Below are 21065 nucleotides of genomic sequence, written 5' to 3'. Positions count from 1 at the left end.
AAACCCTCTCGACTCGCCGAGTCACTTGCACGACTCGTCGACTCCTCCAAAGTTCATGATGATTATGGTTCTTTCCAGTGAGATTTAAGGTCCCAAACTTTAGATCCATAATCTCCTATTGTATATTTCACATAAAGTTACAAAATTTACGTGCATACAGGGCCTTTCATAACCGTAAACACCAAAACTAATCCTCCAACAAGGTTTTCATTCATGAGGAGGGAATAAGCTTATAAAGCATGCAACTTTATGATATTTGGGACCTGGTGAGGTTCAGATTTGGAACCATACCCTTGTGATAGGTCCAGATCTAGGCTTGCTTCCATTTCCTCAAAGTTGGGTCATGAACTCCCAATTAGAATATAGGCTTAAGGTAACAGATTCATACCTCAATTTGATGCCCAAGACGAACTAGATGCTAGATCCAGTGTTTTCCCCTTGATTCTTCTTCTCCAAGCTTCGATTCCTTCCCAAATTCCCAAAGTCAAGCTCTCAATGCGCACACTTCACACACCAGGGGGTCTGAGGCCGTACACCGTCTCTTATGATGCTAAAGGAGGCTACAAGAGCGTTTAATGAGGCTTTTATAGGGGCAAACCCCAAAATTAGGGTTTTTCATTAAACAAACCTGACTCGTCGAGTCACCCTTCTGACACGCCGAGTCACTTCCGATTCGTGCCCCTGAAATACGACCCTACTCGACGAGTTAAGCTCCCAACTCGTCGAGTTCATGCGCAAATCCTTTCCAATTCAATCCTTTCTATGAATGCTAAATGGATACAAATTATATAGAATCCAGATCAAACAAACAATCGATTGTGTGAATCTGCCCTAAGCCCACAACCAAAGCAGGAACAGGGAATGAGACGAAAGTCACACATCCCATTGTTTGTTAGATCTTTACTGTATATAACCCTGGTGTATTCATTTGGTACTCACAAAGTTAACTGTAATAGTTCCTTTATATTTGAAGAAAACATTCTTTAAGAATAACCCTTATTTCCTTTAGTAAAAATGGTAACCACAATAGTTCCTTCTATAATCACTTATTTTATACAAGCTATATATAATCTAATATCGAATGGATAGTTAATTGTGTGAATCTGCCCTAAGCCCACAACCAAACAAGGAACAGGAAGTAAAGCGGAAATCACACATCCAACTACGTATCGGATATTAATTATATATAACCCTGATGTATAAACTAAGGTTTTATAGAATTAAACACTTAAGTTCCTTTAAGTTGTATTGGTTTAATAAATTGGATTAAACCTGTCGCTGATAAGTTTCTAGTTTAGTTTACTCAATGTTCTATCTAAAAGTATGTTTTTGTACTAGAAAACGGTTTATTGATTTGTATACTATGACCTGACCCATACCTGGTACTCCTTATGATTACTTGGGGTATACGGAATATATATATATATATATATATATATATATATATATATATATATATATATATATATATATATATATATATATATATATAGCTAAAATCGAATAGATAGTAGACTGGGTGCATCTGCTCTAAGCCCACAACCAAACAAGGATCATGAATTGAAGCGGAAGGCACAGATCCTACGATCTGCATGACTCGATTAATATATATCCCTGATGTATCTACTGAGGAATCATAAAATTAGCATTATAGGTTCCCTTCTAACTGAATGTTCATCTTACGAGTAAGTTATGTGGCATTATTCTAATATTTGGACAACTACTAGAAGTAATGAAATCCTGTACTCTTAATGCCTTAGTTGATACTGTTGTGAGTTTTGTATATATTTATGTGTTTTATTTATTATTGTCCGGTACTTTGTAGATGTAGCCTTTATAAATAACTCCGGTATGATATATTGTTACCTCGTGTTTACTAACCCTGGTACGTTGTATTTGTACCTTTGTTAGTGCAAACCCAGTATGATGTGTTATTACCTCGTGTTTGATAACCTTGGTACGTGGTATTCGTACCTTTGTTAGTGCAAACCCGGTATGATGTGTTATTACCTCGTGTTTGCTAACCTTGGTACGTGGTATTCGTACCTTTGTTAGTGCAAACCCGGTATGATTTGTTATTACCTCGTGTTTGCTAACCCTGGTACGTTGTACTTGTACCTTTGTTAGTGCAAACCCGGTATGATGTGTTATTACCTCATGTTTGCTAACCCTAGGACGTTGTATTTGTACCTTTGTTAGTGCAAACCCGGTATGATGTGTTATTACCTCGTGTTTGCTAACCCGTACGTTGTATTTGTACCTTTGTTAGTTCAAACCCGGTATGATGTGTTATTACCTCGTGTTTGCTAACCCTGGTACGTTGTATTTGTACCTTTGTTAGTGCAAACCAGGTATGATGTGTAATTACCATAATTTGTTATAAACAATGAGTTAAAGATACGATCTCTTCCTAGGATTCTAGGAATATATAGTATAAGTGTGTAATTCATGATTTGTTCTTCTGTTATAGTTATAGTATGTTCCTCCTTGTACTAGTTATAGTATACTTCTCCCTGTACTAGTTATAGTATGCTCCTCCCTGTACTAGTTATAGTATGTTCCTCCCTGTACTAGCTATAGTATGAACTGAATCCCTAAACTATACCTATTATAGTTTACTAGTATCTTTGTTTGAACTGTTACTACCTTGAAATAAATACTCATTTATCTACTAAGTTATGATTGTACTTTAAAAACGGAGTTTTATAAACCATAATGTAACATAACTTTAAAAGAGTTTTTGCAATGATTTGATCACTTATAAACACATAAGCAATCCTTAAAAAAATGATGTTTATCACAAAACATTTACACAATTATCATTGTGTTCAACTTGTATTCCTCCCCCCCCTAAAAGCATTTAAAACATTTAAAAGATTGATGATAGGGGTATGAACTCACCTTATATGGGTGATTCAATTGCAGATTCGCGTAAGGATGAGAAGTTCCACGAATGAATTCCCAAGACCCAAACGAGTCCTAAATGACATATAATGGCATATATAGGCATGAAATTAGTGTTTTACACAACTAACATGCAAGAAAACACCCTTACGGACTAGGAAACACTTGAACTAAGTGTTACAATCACATGTGATTAACTAAAGAGGGTTTATGGTAATGCAAGGGAGTGTACGGCCAAGGGGTGTACGGCCATGGAGTGTACGGCCGTACACTCATGGGAAAACATGCAAAAATAGGGTGTTTAATCCATGGGGAAACTAGTGGGTCTAGTGTTCAACAAGAAGATGGGCAAAACACTCGATTTGGAAGGACTTGAGGTGTGTACGGCCGTACACACTCCAAAATGGATGCATTTTTGGGTCTTGATTCATAGGGATTCAAGGGTTCAAGAGTTCTAATGGATAACAAGTACCTAACAAGTGTTTAAGGCTTTAGATTATGATTCTAACAAGGGTGTACGGCCGTAGATAGAGTGTACGGCCGTACACTCTTGATGTTCTTGAGTTTGATGATGTTTCAAGGCTTTGAATCATGAATCTTTACTAGATAATGCAAGTATCAACTAATCAATGGAAGGAATACTTACGTTTTTTTTGAAGAACAAGGTGAAAAGCTTAATGATAGTTGCGAGAGAATTGGCTTTCTTGACTTGGAAGATGAAGAAATGAAGGGATGGATTATATATGGGCATGGGTTCACGGCCACCTTGGGTGTACGGCTGTACACCCATGTGTGCGGCCGTACACTCCTCTTGGTGGAGTGTTTGGCTCGAGTGCAACATGCAGAACCCAAGTTAACTCATCCCTAAACTCAAAACTTGAATGTACCAGGCTTAGAACACTCAAACAGACCCGAAAAAATGCTATAAGATAGCAGAAATGAGTCTGACTCTCGATTGATTGGCTGGACTTACAAGGCAAAAAATTTTGGGTTATCACAATTACGACCACCGACAGAGGAGTCAAGGAGAAGCTAGAGAGAGGATTCATAAGGTGGATTCGAAGAAGGAATCATACGAAGAGGCAAAACATTTCATCAGGGAGGGATGCAGATCAATGATAGAACCCAAAGCATGATCTACTGAGAATAGGAAAACCATAAGAAAGTCCAGAGACAACAAATCCCCACAGCTGAATTCAGGACCATCGTAACTAGGACAGTAAACCCCTCTCGAGGAGCACAAGGTGGTAGAGCACCATATATGTCATACTAATAATTAACTAACTAATTCGATCTAGTGAGTTAGTGATTACACTGCTAACACTATGTGTCAGGATTATCTCCTTTATCATATCAGCTAGTAACAGTAAACCGGGTCACAGAACTTCACAAAGAGAGTAGTCACTATCAAATTTATAAGTCTAATTTTTGCATAGACCTCTATTGTGAATTTGCTTCAAGAGTCAGAACATGAAACACTCAGAACTAAGATAACTTCAATTCAGATAACACTCGACTCGTAACCACTTAGGACTTACCCTCGTTTCATCTTTTAAACCTTATGGCAGAAAGATGCCACCAAATAAGTCGAAAAAAAACAAAAACCACGCACCACCTCCGCCACCTCCTCAGTATGACCCGATTGTCTTTCGGGCGGCAGTAACAGCCGCAGTGATAGCTGTCATGACTCAAATAAACGCAAGTGGTACCGGTGGATCGGGTAGTGGTAAACGCAATGGGCTGGGAAAATCTAAAAGAGATGACGCTGGAAGAGTACTGCCCGAGGGGCGACGTACAGAAACTAGAGCAAGAGTTGTGGAATCTTACCATGGCAAGCTCAGACATAGTAGCCTACACCGATAGATTCAGCGATTTAGCTGCACAATGCATTGGGATAGTTACCCCGGAGAGCAAGAAGGTAGAGAGATACATTTGGGGACTACCTTCTCCAATCCAAGGAAACGTATTAGCAGCGAAACCTCTTACGTTTGACAGCGCCAAACGCCTGGCTCGAACATTGGTGGACTATGGAATCCGCCAAGGTATAATGGACCCCATTCCTGAGTCAACCAAAGGAGGTGATGATAAACAAAATTCCGAGAGCAGGAAGAATAGACAATCAACACAAGAGCCCTCCGAGGGACAATAGAGGGGTACGACCTATGCTGCCACGACCCCAGCCACACCAACATCTGGCAGTCGTTATACTGGGACCCTCCCTAAATGTAATAAGTGCAACTTTCATCATACCAGAAGGTGTCGGAAGATGTACTGCAAGAACTGCCTCAGAAGGGGACACACCATCCGTTTCTGTAGGGCACCGGCATGACCAATATCTCAGGTTCCATTTGAGGAAGTAAATCAGATCTGCTACGAATGTGGTGAAACGGGGCACTACATGAGAGATTGTACATTGGCCAGAAACCCTGGTGAAGAGGAAAGAGTGCTAATGATCACTGCAGGAGAGTCTACCCCGGAACCACCTGAGAACAGCGGTACGTTTCCCAACTCGAATCATTTCTCAAACTTACATTTTCACAAAAACCGTTGCCAACTAGATCCTAACTATAACAGCGCCTTATTTCCTGTTCCTTGTCTGGTTGTGGATTTAGGGCAGAGTCACTCAGTTGACCGTCTTATCAATCTTAATTATATATGACTTGTAGACACCAATAGATTATAGAGGAACCGGATAGAGATCATAATATCAAGTATCATTCATCAGAACAATCCTTCAGTTAGTACACACTTAATGCAGTACAAAACATTCACAGTAGTAATAACAAGGTCAAAATAGAAAGCACTAGAGACATACACACACATATACACTAATGTTCTAACAAAACACTCCTTCCGAACTAACTTAACAAGTGATCCGAAGACGTCATCCCGCCTAGTCTAACTGAGTCCACGCCATACCAAACCTATCTGTCTCCGAGAAAACCCTTCACCTTAAACTGATCGAATAGAAAAACTCTCGTCACTCGTAACGACAAACTAGATACGAACCTCAGAATTGTCTCTCGCTTCAAACCTCTGAAGTACTCATGCGAGGAGTATGATATCCTCCCGTAACCTTCCCTCAGTATTCCCAGCGGACCATTTTGGAAATACCACTCACACAGCAAGTCAAGTTCAAGCTCAGAGGCTAGGGACGGATACGGTTGGCCTATCAATGTTTTGTGTATACGTGAGGGTGGTATATAATTAAGATTCTACAGACTTAGGATATGTGTTTCCACCCTATCTCCTGTTCCTTATCTAGTTGTGGACCTGGGGCAGAGCCACCCATCCGTCCGTCTTATCAATCTTAATTATATACGACTTGTGTACACAAGGCGATGATAGATGAACCAGGTATGAGTCCTACCATGAACTTCTGGGAAAAAGCTGCTCAGGACTATGAATGGAGATCCTACCAGTTGGATGAACATAGTCAAGCAAGTCAACCCACACACTATCCACAGATCAGAACAGCAGATCCAACAGTGAAGATCCACTGAAACACCCAGCGAGGATCTGAATTCACTGAAGAACGCAAGGATTAACTTGAACCAAGGTACGCACCTCTTTTCCTTATCCTTAACCAACCACTTGGAATCCGAATTTCGGGACGAAATTCCCTCTATCGGGGGGATGATGTGACAACCCGAAACTTTTCCCGTTAACGTTAGCCCGATTCCGTTAAATAAATTTTTAATTTTATTTTGTTCCGTCAAATTCTTATAGCTTGGAAAATCATTAATTTATATAAATAGATTTTATATAAGAGTCGGAACCAAAATCGCGAAAACCCGAGTTTTTCCTTCAAAAATCAGCAAAATCCGGTCTGATTAGTGTTCATGGCCGTGAACCCGATCACGGCCGTAAACTGATCACAGCCGTAAACCTGTTCACGGTTGGTGGACCCCACCACCGACCATACACCCCCTATATATGTGTGTGCTACCCTCATTTATACTTTTATGGCCGCGAACACCCTTTTTCTCTCTAAAAATCATCACCCGAAAACATAAGATTTCTCTTCATCTACCACTCTATCCGCCTTGGAACTCGTATTGGAGCATCAAAACATCCATTTTTCATCAGATCAAGCATTGCTGTTCTGGAGTTCACGGCCGTGAACCCTTCAAATCTTCATATTTCACCAAGAACAGGCTGTGAACCCTTCAAACCTGTTGAATCATAAAAAGTGACCCTCTCGAACTTCAGCTACCTCAGCCCTCAAGAATCCACAGTCAGATCTTCATCAGCAACCTCACCCGAAGTCATCATCAACCGCAGTCATTCATTCTTACTTAGACGATTACTTTACTTTATCTACTTTTGTTGTAATACTCTCTATTGTCCAGTATGCCTTGCATGGCTACTCTTAGAGATTTGATCCAATGTAATTCATGAGTCTCTATATATAGAGCTCACTCTTTCTCATTCAATACAACTTTCAAAACTTCACTTCTATCTGATTACACATCTTAAATCTCTCCTTACTCTCAAAGTTCTCTAGAACATAACTGAATATTATTTCTCTTCGGAGCAAGTCATTCGTGACTTAATCACTAAGTTTGATCTCACTTACTAACTTGGTCTGAATGCATTCCATGTTATGAATCAACTTATGTGTATACTTGATATATCACCTGCTGTCATTTATATTTCCTTACATTTCCGTAACTAACTCTCTAATTATCTAACTCGTTAACTTATTATTATTGTTGAGCTTTTAGATCCTTTGAGATTAACTATTCCGCAACTATACTTGTTCTAACGTTTGTTCAAGTGTCTCAATTTTTTCTCTTAATAATTGGTATCAGAGGCATAGTGGTTGCTTTTTGAAAAACAAAACTCTGATTTTCAAAGGGCCTTCAATACCACTGAAGCACATTTCTTAAAAAAACAAGGAAAAAACAAGGAAAAATGGCACAAGCATTATCTCTGAATGTTTCCAACATTGTTGGTGGTTCTAATCGAGCCCCAATACTGGTTGCGAATGAATATCATCACTGGTCTTAGAGAATTTAAAGATACTTAAGGAGACTTGGTAGAGATGTATGGCGATCCGTGGAAGAAGGACCACATGTCCCTTATCTTACACCAGTTCAAACCAATGGCGCCACAACCAGACTAGGAGGAGGACAACCTGTCATGAACCATCCCACCAAAGATGATCTCGATAAAATGGAAAATGATGTTGTTGCTTTTTATGAAATCTCTTGTGGAGGTGCTCCTGACAACTTTGACATTATCATAAACTGCAAATCAAGAAAAGAGATCTGGGAAGTTCTCAAGAATTTGTACGAAGGCTCAGAACAAGCTCAAGATAAGAAGCTCACAACTGCACTCAATGAGTTCAACAATTTCAAAGCTCATACTGGTGAAAGCTTAGAAGACTCCTTTAAAAGGTTCAACCTGATAGTCACCAAGTTATCGAATGCTGGCACCATCCGCAGTAACCATGAAACAAACCTTCAGTTTCTCAACGGTTTGGGATGACATTGGACTACTGCTAAGATGATAGTTCAAGGAGATAGAAAGATTCATTATTTGTCTCTCTACAAGCTCTACTGGGAACTGCAAGCACAAGAATCAACCGTACTCAAAGACTGTGCTGACTTCGGAGGACCACTTGCTCTTATAGCACAAGCTCCACATAATCAATCCTACTCTCCATCGTATGACACTATACCGCAGTCATACGAAGCTGAGTCAGAGTATGATAATGAAGAAGAATTTCAGAAGGCTATTGCTCTTGTTAGTCAACAGTTCAACCGACTACCACCACCTTCTTTTCGTAAAAATCAACAGTTCAACAAACCTCCATTCAACCGTAACTTCAACCCGTAGAATAACTATTCTCGTTATCCCAAAAGTTCTCATCCACCACCGCAATCTCAAAATACTCAACCAAAGGAGGCACCGCAGTCCATTCAAACCACTGACTTCGGTACTCCCTCAGAAGACGAAACTGATATTGTGATTTGTCACAAATGCAACAAAGAGAATCATTTTGCAAGAGATTGCAAGGCAAATGTAGTAAAAGACAGAGCATTCTACCTTATAATGGCTCAAGAATTGGAAGAAAAAGAAAAGGCTAGGGCATACATAACCCATGTCAGAAGAGACCATCAAGTTTGGTCATCCGAAGATGAAGAGGAAGCCATCAGCAATGTCAAAGGAAAAGGCAAAATCTGCATGCTGGCAACTGCGGATGATGATGGGTCTACGAAGCTGGAAAAGAACTACTGCTACATGGCAAAGGATGGAACTCTAAGCATCGTCGAACAGGTAAAACTCATGATTCAAACTCTAAACTATAGCACGCATGACTGTCAACCCTTCATAGACAATCTTAATGACAAATGTGTTGCCGTCCTTACAGAATATAACAAAGCCTTAGATGAGAAGAACATAGCGTCCCAAGAGATGTTTCATGTAAGAGGACGACTGGACAACAAAAGAATCAAAATAGGTATGTTAGAAAAGGACTTAGAGTTAGAAAAAGATGCAAGAATGTTAAGTGAAACACAACTAGAGATAGCTTTGAACCAAAGAGATTTAGCTCATAGTGAGATTGTACGCTTAAATCTTTTAATAGAAAAATTGTTCAATGAAAGTGAAGCTATTGAAAATTTGGTGAAGAATGGAACTGTGGACAATACATACAATTAGGGTTGGTCCAATGGATATCCTACCCCAAAGGACTCCTCACCCCGGTTTATCAAAGATCGACTGTATGTCCCTCCGGACTGAGAATTTCATTTCCCAGTCAATGACAAGATCTTTCCCGAGGATATCAGAACACACTTCGGTAGACTTCATAATCTAAGAAATAACTGTGTCATAGAGGAAATCGTGCCTGAGGTTTCGGGTCACACAAGTGATCAAATTCCTATTTGTGGCACAATCTATCCAAAGTCTCACAGGACTTCCCATCTCTGCCCTCAGACCGCAGTGTCTCTCACTGTAGTCATGAGCCACAGAAGTCCCACAAAAGTCCCACTGTTGTCCCAACTCAGACTTACTCTGCGGTAGTCAAATCATCCTTACCGCAGTCCTCAATAAAAGGCTCTGTGACTCTTCAGCCAATTCATCATGAATTACCCATAGAGAACTTTGAAGTGGGTCAATGCTCTCAAAACCCTGAATCTTCAAGTTCGGATGAATCAAGCCCTCGTTTTCAAAAATTTTCAAAGGCTTCCAGGAAACCGCATCTGAACACTAATGACTGCGGTTCTCCAAAAACCTTAGCAAAAAAGGCTTTCAAAGAGGAAATTCGATCCCGAGGCACAAATCGACAAATCTTTTCTAAAAACAAAAGACATATCAGATTTCCAAAATCTAAAAGTCCAGAAAAGTTTGTTTTGTCACACTATTTTTCAAAAAACTCTCGCATCAAGAAAACATGCAAAAAGGAATGTACAGTTTCAACAGTCATTCCTAACTCATCTGACACAACCCAAAAGAATGCAAGGTCTTTTCGAAGCAATGGTTTTCAAATCTATTCCTCAGATGATCCAAAATGGAAGAGTATCTTACCCACTCCAAAACTTTTAAAATCACATCAAAGTTTTAACAAGTGGAAGGGCATTTTACCAAATCCAATAAAAAGGTCCAAAGAATCTACACGTGCTAAATCTTTTTCGAAACAAACTTTTTCAAATTCCAACAGCACCAATGTCAGATATTACCAACCTCGGACCAGTCACAAGCCTACTTCATCCTTTAGACCGCTGACCAAACCAAGTGTCAGAACAAAAGACAAAATTTCAGCATGTCAATGTCAGTGTAGTTGTCAAAATCATTCATCTCATGTCAAATCTAATCCGTTTCAGAAACCTCGTAACTTTTCCAAAAAACGCAACACTCCAAAAATTCACAAACACCCAGGACTAGGATTAAAAGTTGACACGAAACCAGTCCCTGCAACCTCAGTTCATGCATCACTTAGAAACTCAGCTTTTGGCCCAGGCTCCAAACTAGTTTGGATGCCTAAACTAACCGTGTAATTCTCAGGCTTTGTGCAAGGAGGAACAAGAAGAAGAATGGTTAATCGACAGTGCCTGCTCCTTGCACATGACCGGAAGGTTAGAATACCTTCGGGATTTCAGGCCAATTTGCAACGGTGGAAATGTCACATTCAGCAACAATGTGAATGGGATAATCAGAGGTTATGGTGTTCTTACTACGAGAAACTTCTCTATTCAAAAGGTTGCTTATGTAGAAAGCCTTAAACACAATCTCATCAGTGTTGGTCAACTATGTAAGGCAGGCCATCGAGTTGAATTTGATGACCAATTTTGCTATGTAATGACAAGCGATAGGAGCACGTGTCTGATCAAATCCCGATCCGAAGGTACTATGTATCCTCTGGACGTATCTCTGATCATAGGCAAACCGCAGTTATGCTTCCTATCCAAAGCAGTATTCGAAGTCAGCTGGCTATGGCACCGCAAGCTAGCTCATCTCAACTTCAGATACATCAACAATTTGGTCACCGGAGAACTAGTCAGAGGTCTTCCAATCCTCAAGTTCAGCAATGATACTGTCTGTCCTGCATGTGAATGTGGAAAGCAATCCAAAGCAAGTCACCCCATGGTGATTTACTCCTCAATTTCTGAACCATTGGAACTCTTACACATTGATCTCTGCGGTCCATCTACCGTAGCCAGTCTTCATCACAAGAAATACATACTGGTTATAGTTGATGACTTCACACGATTCACCTGGGTCTCGCTCTTACGACTCAAATCAGAAACTCCGCAGATCCCGATCAATTTCATCAAGGATATTAAACTTCAGATCAAGTTACCAGTACGACGTATCTGAAGTGATAATCGAACCGAGTTTACTAATCATCTCCTAAATAGTTTCTTGGTTTCAAAGGGCGTCACTCACAACTTCTCAACTCCTTACACACCGCAACAAAATAGGGTAGTAGAGCGAAGGAACCGCACTCCAGTAGAAGCTGCCAGATGTATTCTCAACTTCGCACACCTTCCTCTCTACTTCTGGGCCGAAGCAGTGGCCACAACTTGTTTTGTACAGAACCGAAGCATTGTGTGCAAACGTCTCAGCAAAACACCGTATGAGGGCCTTAACAACCGCAAGCCAAATGTCCGATTCTTCCATATATTTGGGTGTAGATGTTTCATCATCAACAACAGAGACCACCTTAACAAGTTCGCACCGAAGTCTGATGAAGGTATCTTCCTTGGCGACTCCACAAACAAAAGTTGCTTATAGGGTTCTTATTAGACGCACAAGGCTGATAATTGAAAGCTTCGATGTGAAATTTGGTGACTATCACATCCGCAACACCGCTCCATCCACCGAAACCACAACAATCCTAGAAAGTGATATTCCTACCTCTTCGGGTCCACTAAACCTAGTTGAAGTAAACTATGACGATCTCCTCGACCCGATAGAAGCAGCCAAGTTATCCGAAGTTCTTGTGACCCTGGAAGCTCAGCAACAACATGCTGACGTATCTGGTCCTACACCGTCCGATGATGTATCACTAAATACCTCCACCTCGCCGGTTGAGGGGGAAAACTCAACTCCGGACCATACAACAACCATCGATGTTCCAATACTAGAGGATGTAGCTCCAATCCCTATCCGCAGAGACTTTCAAACATCAAACGTGTCTTCGGACTCGGATGATGAAAACATCGAGAACATTGACACAAGAACAGACTCAAGGACTATCACACTCCCATCCGCAATCCAGGGGGAACCTTCTCAGGTTCAAGGGGAACTCCCGTCAGCAATCCAGGGGGAACCTTCACCATCTGCCCAAGAAAACTTTGATCCCACCTTTCCAGTTCAAGACAATTTAGCAGGATGTTCTCAAATCCAGGGGGAACTGCCATCTCCAACCCAAGAATCTTCAGATATTGAAGATATTTCCTCTACCGCAGCTGCTGATTATCTGCAACCCCGTCTACATGTATGGACGAAGGACCACCCACCATGTCAAATCATCGGTAACCCATCCGCAGGTATCCAGACTCGATCTTCCAAGGATTTATCTGATCATTGTCACTACGCAGCATTTATGTCCTCGGTCGAGCCCCGAACGATCAAAGAAGCATTACTAGAACCAGACTGGATATCCGCAATGCAAGAAGAGCTAGAAGAATTCAAAAGAAACAAAGTATGGCAGCTTGTTCCAAAGCCGAAAGATCACACCATTGTTGGCACTAGATGGGTATACAAGAATAAGTTGGATTAATCCGGTGCGGTCGTCAGAAACAAGGCAAGACTAGTTGCCAAGGGATATAGTCAACTTGAAGGTATTGACTATGATGAAACCTATGCTCCGGTAGCACGAATGGAAGCCATCCGAATCTTCTTAGCATATGCAGCTCACAAGAACATCAAGGTTTATCAAATGGATGTGAAAAGTTCTTTTCTCAACGTTGAATTAAAAGAGGAGGTTTATCTTCAGCAACCTCCGAGCTTTGAAAGTCTTGAGTTCCCAGACCACTGCTACAAGCTTGAAAAAGCTGTCTACGGTCTAAAGCAAGCCCCAAGAGCATGGTACGAGACTCTCTCTGAATTTCTTGTCTCGTCCGGATACAAAAGAGGAGTGATTGATCCTACTTTATTCAAAAAAGCAAATGGTGATCACCTTATTCTTGTACAAATATATGTGGATGATATCATCTTCGGATCAACTGATAAAAAAATGGTGAATGAATTTGCTAAGCTCATGACCAACAAATTCCAAATGAGCATGAATAGAGAGATTAACTTCTTTATAGGACTTCAAGTGAAACAAGTTCCTCAAGGGATATTCATTCATCAGGAGAAATACACCACTGAACTGTTAAAGAAATATTCAATGGACAACTGTTCTTCGGCTAAGGTCCCTATGGCCTTCGGATATAAGATATCTACTGATCCCTCAGGCGAATCAGTGGATCACAAGACTTATAGAGGTATCATTGGCTCATTGATGTACCTCACCGCAAGTCGACCAAACATCGTTTTTGCAACAGGTGTATGCGCAAGGTACCAGGCTGACCCAAAAATGTCACACATGACCGCAGCCAAGCAGATTTTAAGATACTTAAAGGGTAGCAAGACTCTTGGCTTATGGTACCCCGCAGGAAATGACTTCAGCCTACAGGCATTCACTGATGCGGATCATGCCGGATGCAGACTAGATCGAAAAAGCACCTCCGGTGGATGTCAATTTTTGGGTGGAAGACTCGTCAGCTGGTCATCAAGAAAACAAAATTATGTATCATTGTCTACCGCAGAAGCTGAATATGTGGCCACAGCCAGCTGTTGTTCACAAGTCTTATGGATGAAAACACAACTTATGGACTACGGATACAGAATGCTGCGGATACCAATTTACTGTGACTCTGAAAGTGCTATAACGATTTCTCACAATCCAATTCAGCACTCCAAGACAAAGCATATTGAACTACGGTATCACTTCATCAAAGACCACATCCTGAAAGGTAACATTGAACTAATTTTTGTCGATACTCATGAAGAGATTGCTGATGTATTCACAAAGGCACTTGAGTCTACAAAACTCAACAGTTTCTTACAAATGTTAGGAATAATGAATCCGAACCCACAATTCTTTTTGAATTGATAGGTACCGCAGACCATCCTTGGTCTCTGTTGCGGTCCTAACTGAAGTTACTTATGATAGATGGTTTTGGTATATCATATGTACCGCAGTATATGTACCGCAACCATATATCATATCTATCTTTCAATGGTCCTTATTGTTTGTTGTTACGAATTTTTGTTCAAGTGTTCTCCTCAGTTTCTTCTACTGCAGTCATTCAACCATCCATCCGCAATGACAAATGTTCCGTCCGCAATGAAATCTCAATCCGCAACCACATTGATTGTTTTCTAAACTGTTTCATTAATTCTTGATTCATGGTGTGCTATTTAATGATCCTTCATTAAATAAGAAAATCATTAAAAAAAACATTCTTTGTGTAACTGTCCCATTTTCGTTTTTGAATAAACCTTGTGTCAGACCTATTTTAGGTATGATGACAAAAAGAACGTTTTCCCATAAACAAATCCTTTTTAACCTGTCCCTTCCTATTACCCCCAACACGTCCAATCCGTTACACCTTCCCCTTTACACAACGGATTAAACCCACCCTCACCACACGTTCTTCAGACGTGATGTTTTCGACTGACACATCATTAAATGCCAACCTTTTTGGTAAATCTCGAAAAATAGATTAAACCTTTTCTTAATCTGTGGCTGAGATTTCATCTCCCAATCGAAGAAAACACCCAAACGTTTTTTACCTTATCTAATTTCACCTAGGGTAAAAATCAATTACCGTTCCAAGTCCACCACTATAAAACCCTTCTTCTTCCCCAAGAAAGGTTTACGCTTTCTGAACATCGAACTTACTCTCTGTTTTTCTTGCACTCTGTTTCTGCAACCTTCTTCAACCTCTCAACAATGGTGAAATCCGACATTTCAAAGAAACACTCCAAGGCATCTGCCTCAGAAAACCCTACTAGTTCAGACTCTGCATCAAGGAACCCAATGCCAAAGATTGCTTCATGCAATTTTAGGGCTGTGTTCGAAGAGCATTCTTCCTACAATGCTCTGACGAAGTTAATGATCAAGTTCCTGACCAATCACCCCCTGTTTGGCCCCTTTGATTCTTTCACAGATGTGCTTCCTCTTTCGACTCTATTCAAATGTGCCTTCTCTGCATATCGACCTCTTGAAAATCTTCAAGAGGTGCACCTCAATCTGGTAACCGATTCTTTGGTTATTCTGAACAAAGAAAAATTCCTCAATGCCATCAATCTGCTAGTTCATCCTTCCACCAAGGTTTTCACTCCAAGCATGGCGGAAATTCTCTCTGCTCTATACCATATGGGTTACCAGAAAAAGATCAAAGGCATAGGCGAGTTCAAGAAAAATCAGCTGCCTGCGGTGTTGCAATTTGTTTGCCACTTTGGGATCCGCAGCCTGTCAGGCCGAACCAGAGGCACTGATAATATGGGTCTCAAGCTATTGGAGCTGGTGTGGAGTATTTTTACTGGCCACGACGTTAACTACGGTAAGATCTTATGGGATGACTTTCTACAATACATTCCCAAAGAGAGTCCAAGAGAAAACCCTACCGAACTCACTTTTCCTAGGTTCTGGTCACTATGCATCTCAGATCTTCATGCGGATGTAGGACTTAGCATGGGCAACGACACCAACCTCTTTATCACCAAAGATCTGAAAAGGTACAATCCCTCTACTGATCAATCTGTTTTTGGACCCATCTGATGGCTACCAGTCCACATTCTATCTTCACTTGGTCTTGAAACCCCTGATGTCACAGACCATATAGAGGCTACGGAAGGTATTAGCCCATACCTTTCTACCCCGCCTCTACAAGCCACAACCGCACTCACCATCCCTGGTAGTACCGCAGTCCCATCCTCCACCACTCTATCCAATTTATCAAAAAGACGAAAGAAGTTAGCCTCAGCCCATCAAGGCCCCCGCAACGTCTCCAAGAAACAAAGAACCCCTAAGAAAACAGATGCTCCCAAACAAGCTGAACCTTCAAAGTAACGAAAACTCAAACAAACTGTGCCCTCAGATCACGAATCAACCGAACATCGATCTCACTCTCCCTCTATGAGTGATTCTAATGAGGATGCACAACCCATCTCTGTACTTAAGAAAAGAAAAACCAATCCCACAGACCAAATGCGTGACCGGACTGATACTGCAGCCTCTCAAAAGGCTCCGGTAGTCCTTGGGGTGGCCGCATACCCATTCAACACCACAATCGAATTCCACTCAGACACAGAAAGTGAGTATGTTTCATCTCAACGTGGAGACTCACCCCCAGCTCACTCCCAAGAGGATGGAACTGGTTCTCGCCTTAAGGTCTCAAGGAGACCGAGGAAGCTCAGGAAATCCTACTCTGCTTACACCTTTTACAGGTGGTTTAGGCATGGTGAGCACCAATGTGAAAGGATCCGTGGACCCGAGGGACACCTCGGTGCGATTCCAAGGATTTTGACGGTGATGAATCGAATGATTCATGGTTACATTACACTCCGGTATCTGACTCCGATGTCAAGAAATATGTCGCTTTCCATAGGGCATTTCAAGCAAGGAAGTATCAGCAAATCAAGCAACTCCAACAGAAACAACAGGAGATCCAATCCGTAGCCAAGTATTGGGTGGACGCAATCAACAATGCTAATACCGTAGCCACCATTCTGAAAGTACAAGAGTGGATGTCCGAAATGGCTGAGACGATCCGCAAGGCTCAGTCCACTCATGGTGGTGAAGGTACATCTAAACTCCCTCCAACTCCAACTCCAACTCCAACTGTTCGAGATTCTCAAGAAGAGGGAACCACAATCGAAGTTAGCTCTACTCCTACCTTCGACTTCGACGATTTTGATCTTAATGAGGTAAATCAGCCTAACCCTTCTGATGATGATTTGATGATGTTTGATGAGGAAGAAAAATCGAGTGGCTCTCAACACTCAACCTCCAAGCCAAAAGAGAAGAAGAATAAAAAGAAGATGGATGTGTCCAGAAAAGAGTTTCTGAGTCTACAAGCCAAAGTAGATCAGATTCTAGTTGCGGTCAAGCCCACTCAACCGCAACCTGAAGACACTCCAGGACCGCAGTCCTTAATTAAATGAATTGAAATATTGGAAACCCGTGAAAGACTGGCTGCTGAGCGCATTTCCCTGAAAGTTGAAATGCGAATCCGATCCCTAGATACATGTCGCCAAGCTGATCATAAGCAATTCATGGCTGCTGCGGAGCGCCTCATCTCTGAGGTATCCGCAATCAAGGCAGACTTATAATCAGCCATTACGGACCAATCAACTCACTCTCAAAAGCTGATAGCAGAGACTCACACTGCTTATGAGTCCACCATTTCAGTCCTTCAATCCACAATCAACAGACTTCAACGATCTTTATCGTCAAATTTTCATGGCCCGGAGATTCTTCAACTGACAATGGAGATTCATCGACTACTCTTCAACACCGCCATCCCAGACAATCAGCAACTGGCTGATGCTCTTAAAGCTCAATTCCAGGAGGTGTGTGCCAAAGTCGATGGTTCCAAACAATGGCTTGAGGATGCTCCGATGTTGCATTCCTCAAGAGGGGGAAGTGATGAAGACCATCACTCAAACAACGTCTCTCATCATAGGAGCCCCCCCATAATAACTGAAAAAATTCCCTCACCGCAACCATCTACTCATCAGACACCACTGCGTCAGTCTCCACCGCAACAGAAAATCACTCAAGAAACTTCTACGGAGCAACGAGGGACCCCTCCCCACTTCAAGAATCTTGCATCCAATATGTCATCCGAACACTCCAACGACTCTCCCACTACGAAACAGAAGAAAGCAAATTGGAAAGCAGCCAAGTTTGCTGAACTCATATGGAGAGAGAACGGATTTGACATCACTATGGATGAATCCTTAGTCAATTCCTGGATCAATCCTCACCGAAGACTACTGGATGATGACTACAAACCCTACCTTACCTATGCTGAACCCCCTTCTGATGGTTACTGGGATGTTCCAATCTCCCCAAATGCTAAGTACTTCAATGTATTTGAGCAGTTTGACCGTAGCCTACCTGATCACAAGAGACTGCCTATGGAATTTGAAAGACTCAACTATTTCTATGCCAAACATGCTTCTTCCATAGAGAAAATCTGGTCTAATGATAGACCATCCGCAGTCAAGAACTTTAAGCCCCGAAAATTCATGAAAGCTAACTTCATTCAGTATACTCTTACAATAAGGAATCAGGACTATGTCCGCACCCAAGCTGACTTCCCATGTATGAATCCAGAAGAAGTCTTCCTGATAGCAAAGGTGTTCCAAAACAAAAGCGAGAAGTATCTGAAGATGAAGTTAGCACTTGAAAGGGAAAGCACATTTCTGAGGGAAACTGTCTGTGACTTTGCAAAGATTGATGCAGACATCTACCCTATAATTGCTAAAAAGTTTGATCTACCACCACTTGATCCTGCACCGATGCCTACCGAAGGTTATCAAGAGAGATCCCTAGGTGCAACAAACTTCCCTGAACTCGGAGTCATTTTCAAAAGGAAATTCGATAAAATCAAATACTTCATTCCTATGACTGCCATGAATCGTCTTACAAGGAAGCAACTTGAAATTTGTCGAACCACAGTTGAAAGATCAAAACACACGACTGCCGAAGTCAAGTTCGAAATTTTAAGAAGGATCACATGGTTGGAAAATATCAGAAAGTTTTGGTGGATTCTGATCAAGTTCTTAAAACTTGATCACTGAAGAGAAGTTAAAGAGGTCACTTAGGGGGAAATTGTTGAATCATAGAAAGTGACCCTCTTGAACTTTAGCTACCGCAGCCCTCAAGAATCCGCAGTCAGATCTTCATCAGCAACCTCACCCAAAGTCATCATCAACCGCAGTCATTCATTCTTACTTAGACGATTACTTTACTTTATCTACTTTTGTTGTAATACTCTCTATTGTCCAGTATGCCTTGCATGGCTACTCTGACAGATTTGATCCAATGTAATTCATGAGTCTCTATATATAGAGCTCACTCTATCTCATTCAATACAACTTTCACAACTTCACTTCTATCTGATTAGACATTTTAAATCTCTCCTTACTCTCAAAGTTCTCTAGAACATAACCGAATATTATTTCTCTTCGGAGCAAGTCATTCGTGACTTAATCACTAAGTTTGATCTCACTTACTTACTTGGTCTGAATGCATTCCATGTTATGAATCAACTTACGTGTATACTTGATATATCACCTGCTGTTATTTATATTTCCTTACATTTCCGCAACTAACTCTCTAATTATCTAACTCGTTAACTTATTATTATTGTTGAGCTTTTAGATCCTTTGAGATAAACTATTCCGCAACTATACTTATTCTAACATTTGTTCAAGTGTCTCAAGTTTTTCTCTCAACAAAACCTTCATAGATCGTAAACTTTTCAAAGGCAGTAAACTGTTCATGGCCGAGAACACTTCACGGCTGGAAACCCTTCACGGTCGCACACCTTCCCAAGTCGTGAACTTGGTTGAAAACCCGCTTTTTTCCGATTCAATCGAGTCCTGATAACATTCCTAAACCAAAAGCAAGTGTTTTTCCAACACTATAATTAATGGTTTCGCTAATAATATGCGTATATGTATTTAATTATTATTAGGATCCCATTAAGTTCCGCGTATAGCAAATGGAGGGTCTTCGTTTCAATTCTCGTTGTCCGGCACATACACGCAACCAATAGTGAGTTCACACCCCCATATTTTCCAAGATTTTTAATGTTTTAAAGGGGAGGGGGGGGGGGAATGCAAGTAAAAGCACAAGTAATCGGTGTTTAACAATATAATTTAGTTATTATATTTCCTTATCGTTAACACACATTTGAACACATAAATTATTTAATATGAACCATGAACAGAGGTACTATTTTCATAAGGATACATGTTACGACCGAGTAACCCGAGGGACTCGTCGAGTTCCTTGGTGTTTACGGTCGTAAACCACTAATCGTACGCCTTTGACCATAAACCCTTGGCCGAACGCCCTTGGCCGTACACTCTTGGTCGTACACCCTTGGCCGAACACCCTTGTCCGAACACCCTTGGCCGTAAACGAGAAAACCCTCTCGACTCGCCAAGTCACTTGCACGACTCGTAGAGTCCTCCAAAGTTCATCATGATTACGGTTCTTTCCAGTGGGATTTAAGGTCCCAAACTTTAGATCCATCATCTCCTATTGTAGATTTCACGTAAAGTTACAAACTTTACGTGCATGCAGGGCCTTTCATAACCGTAAACACCAAAACTAATACTCCAACAAGGTTTTTATTCATGGGGTGGGAATAAGCTTATAAAGCATGCAACTTTATGATATTTGGGACCTACTGAGGTTCAGATCTAGAACCATACCCTTGTGATAGGTCGAGATCTAGGCTTGCTTCCATTTCCTCAAAGTTGGGTCATGAACTCCCAATTAGAATATAGGCTTAAGGTAACAGATTCATACCTCAATTTGATGCCCAAGACGAACTAGATGCTAGATCCAGTGTCTTCCCCTTGATTCTTCTTCTCCAAGCTTCGATTCCTTCCTAAATTCCCAAAGTCAAGCT

This window comes from Lactuca virosa, chromosome 4, assembly GCF_052849685.1.
Source record: "Lactuca virosa cultivar CGN04683 chromosome 4, Lactuca_virosa_CGN04683_v6, whole genome shotgun sequence".
NCBI classification, from domain to species: domain Eukaryota; kingdom Viridiplantae; phylum Streptophyta; class Magnoliopsida; order Asterales; family Asteraceae; genus Lactuca; species Lactuca virosa.
The sequence above is the reverse complement of the archived record's forward strand: the minus strand, read 5'-3'. Positions refer to the sequence as shown.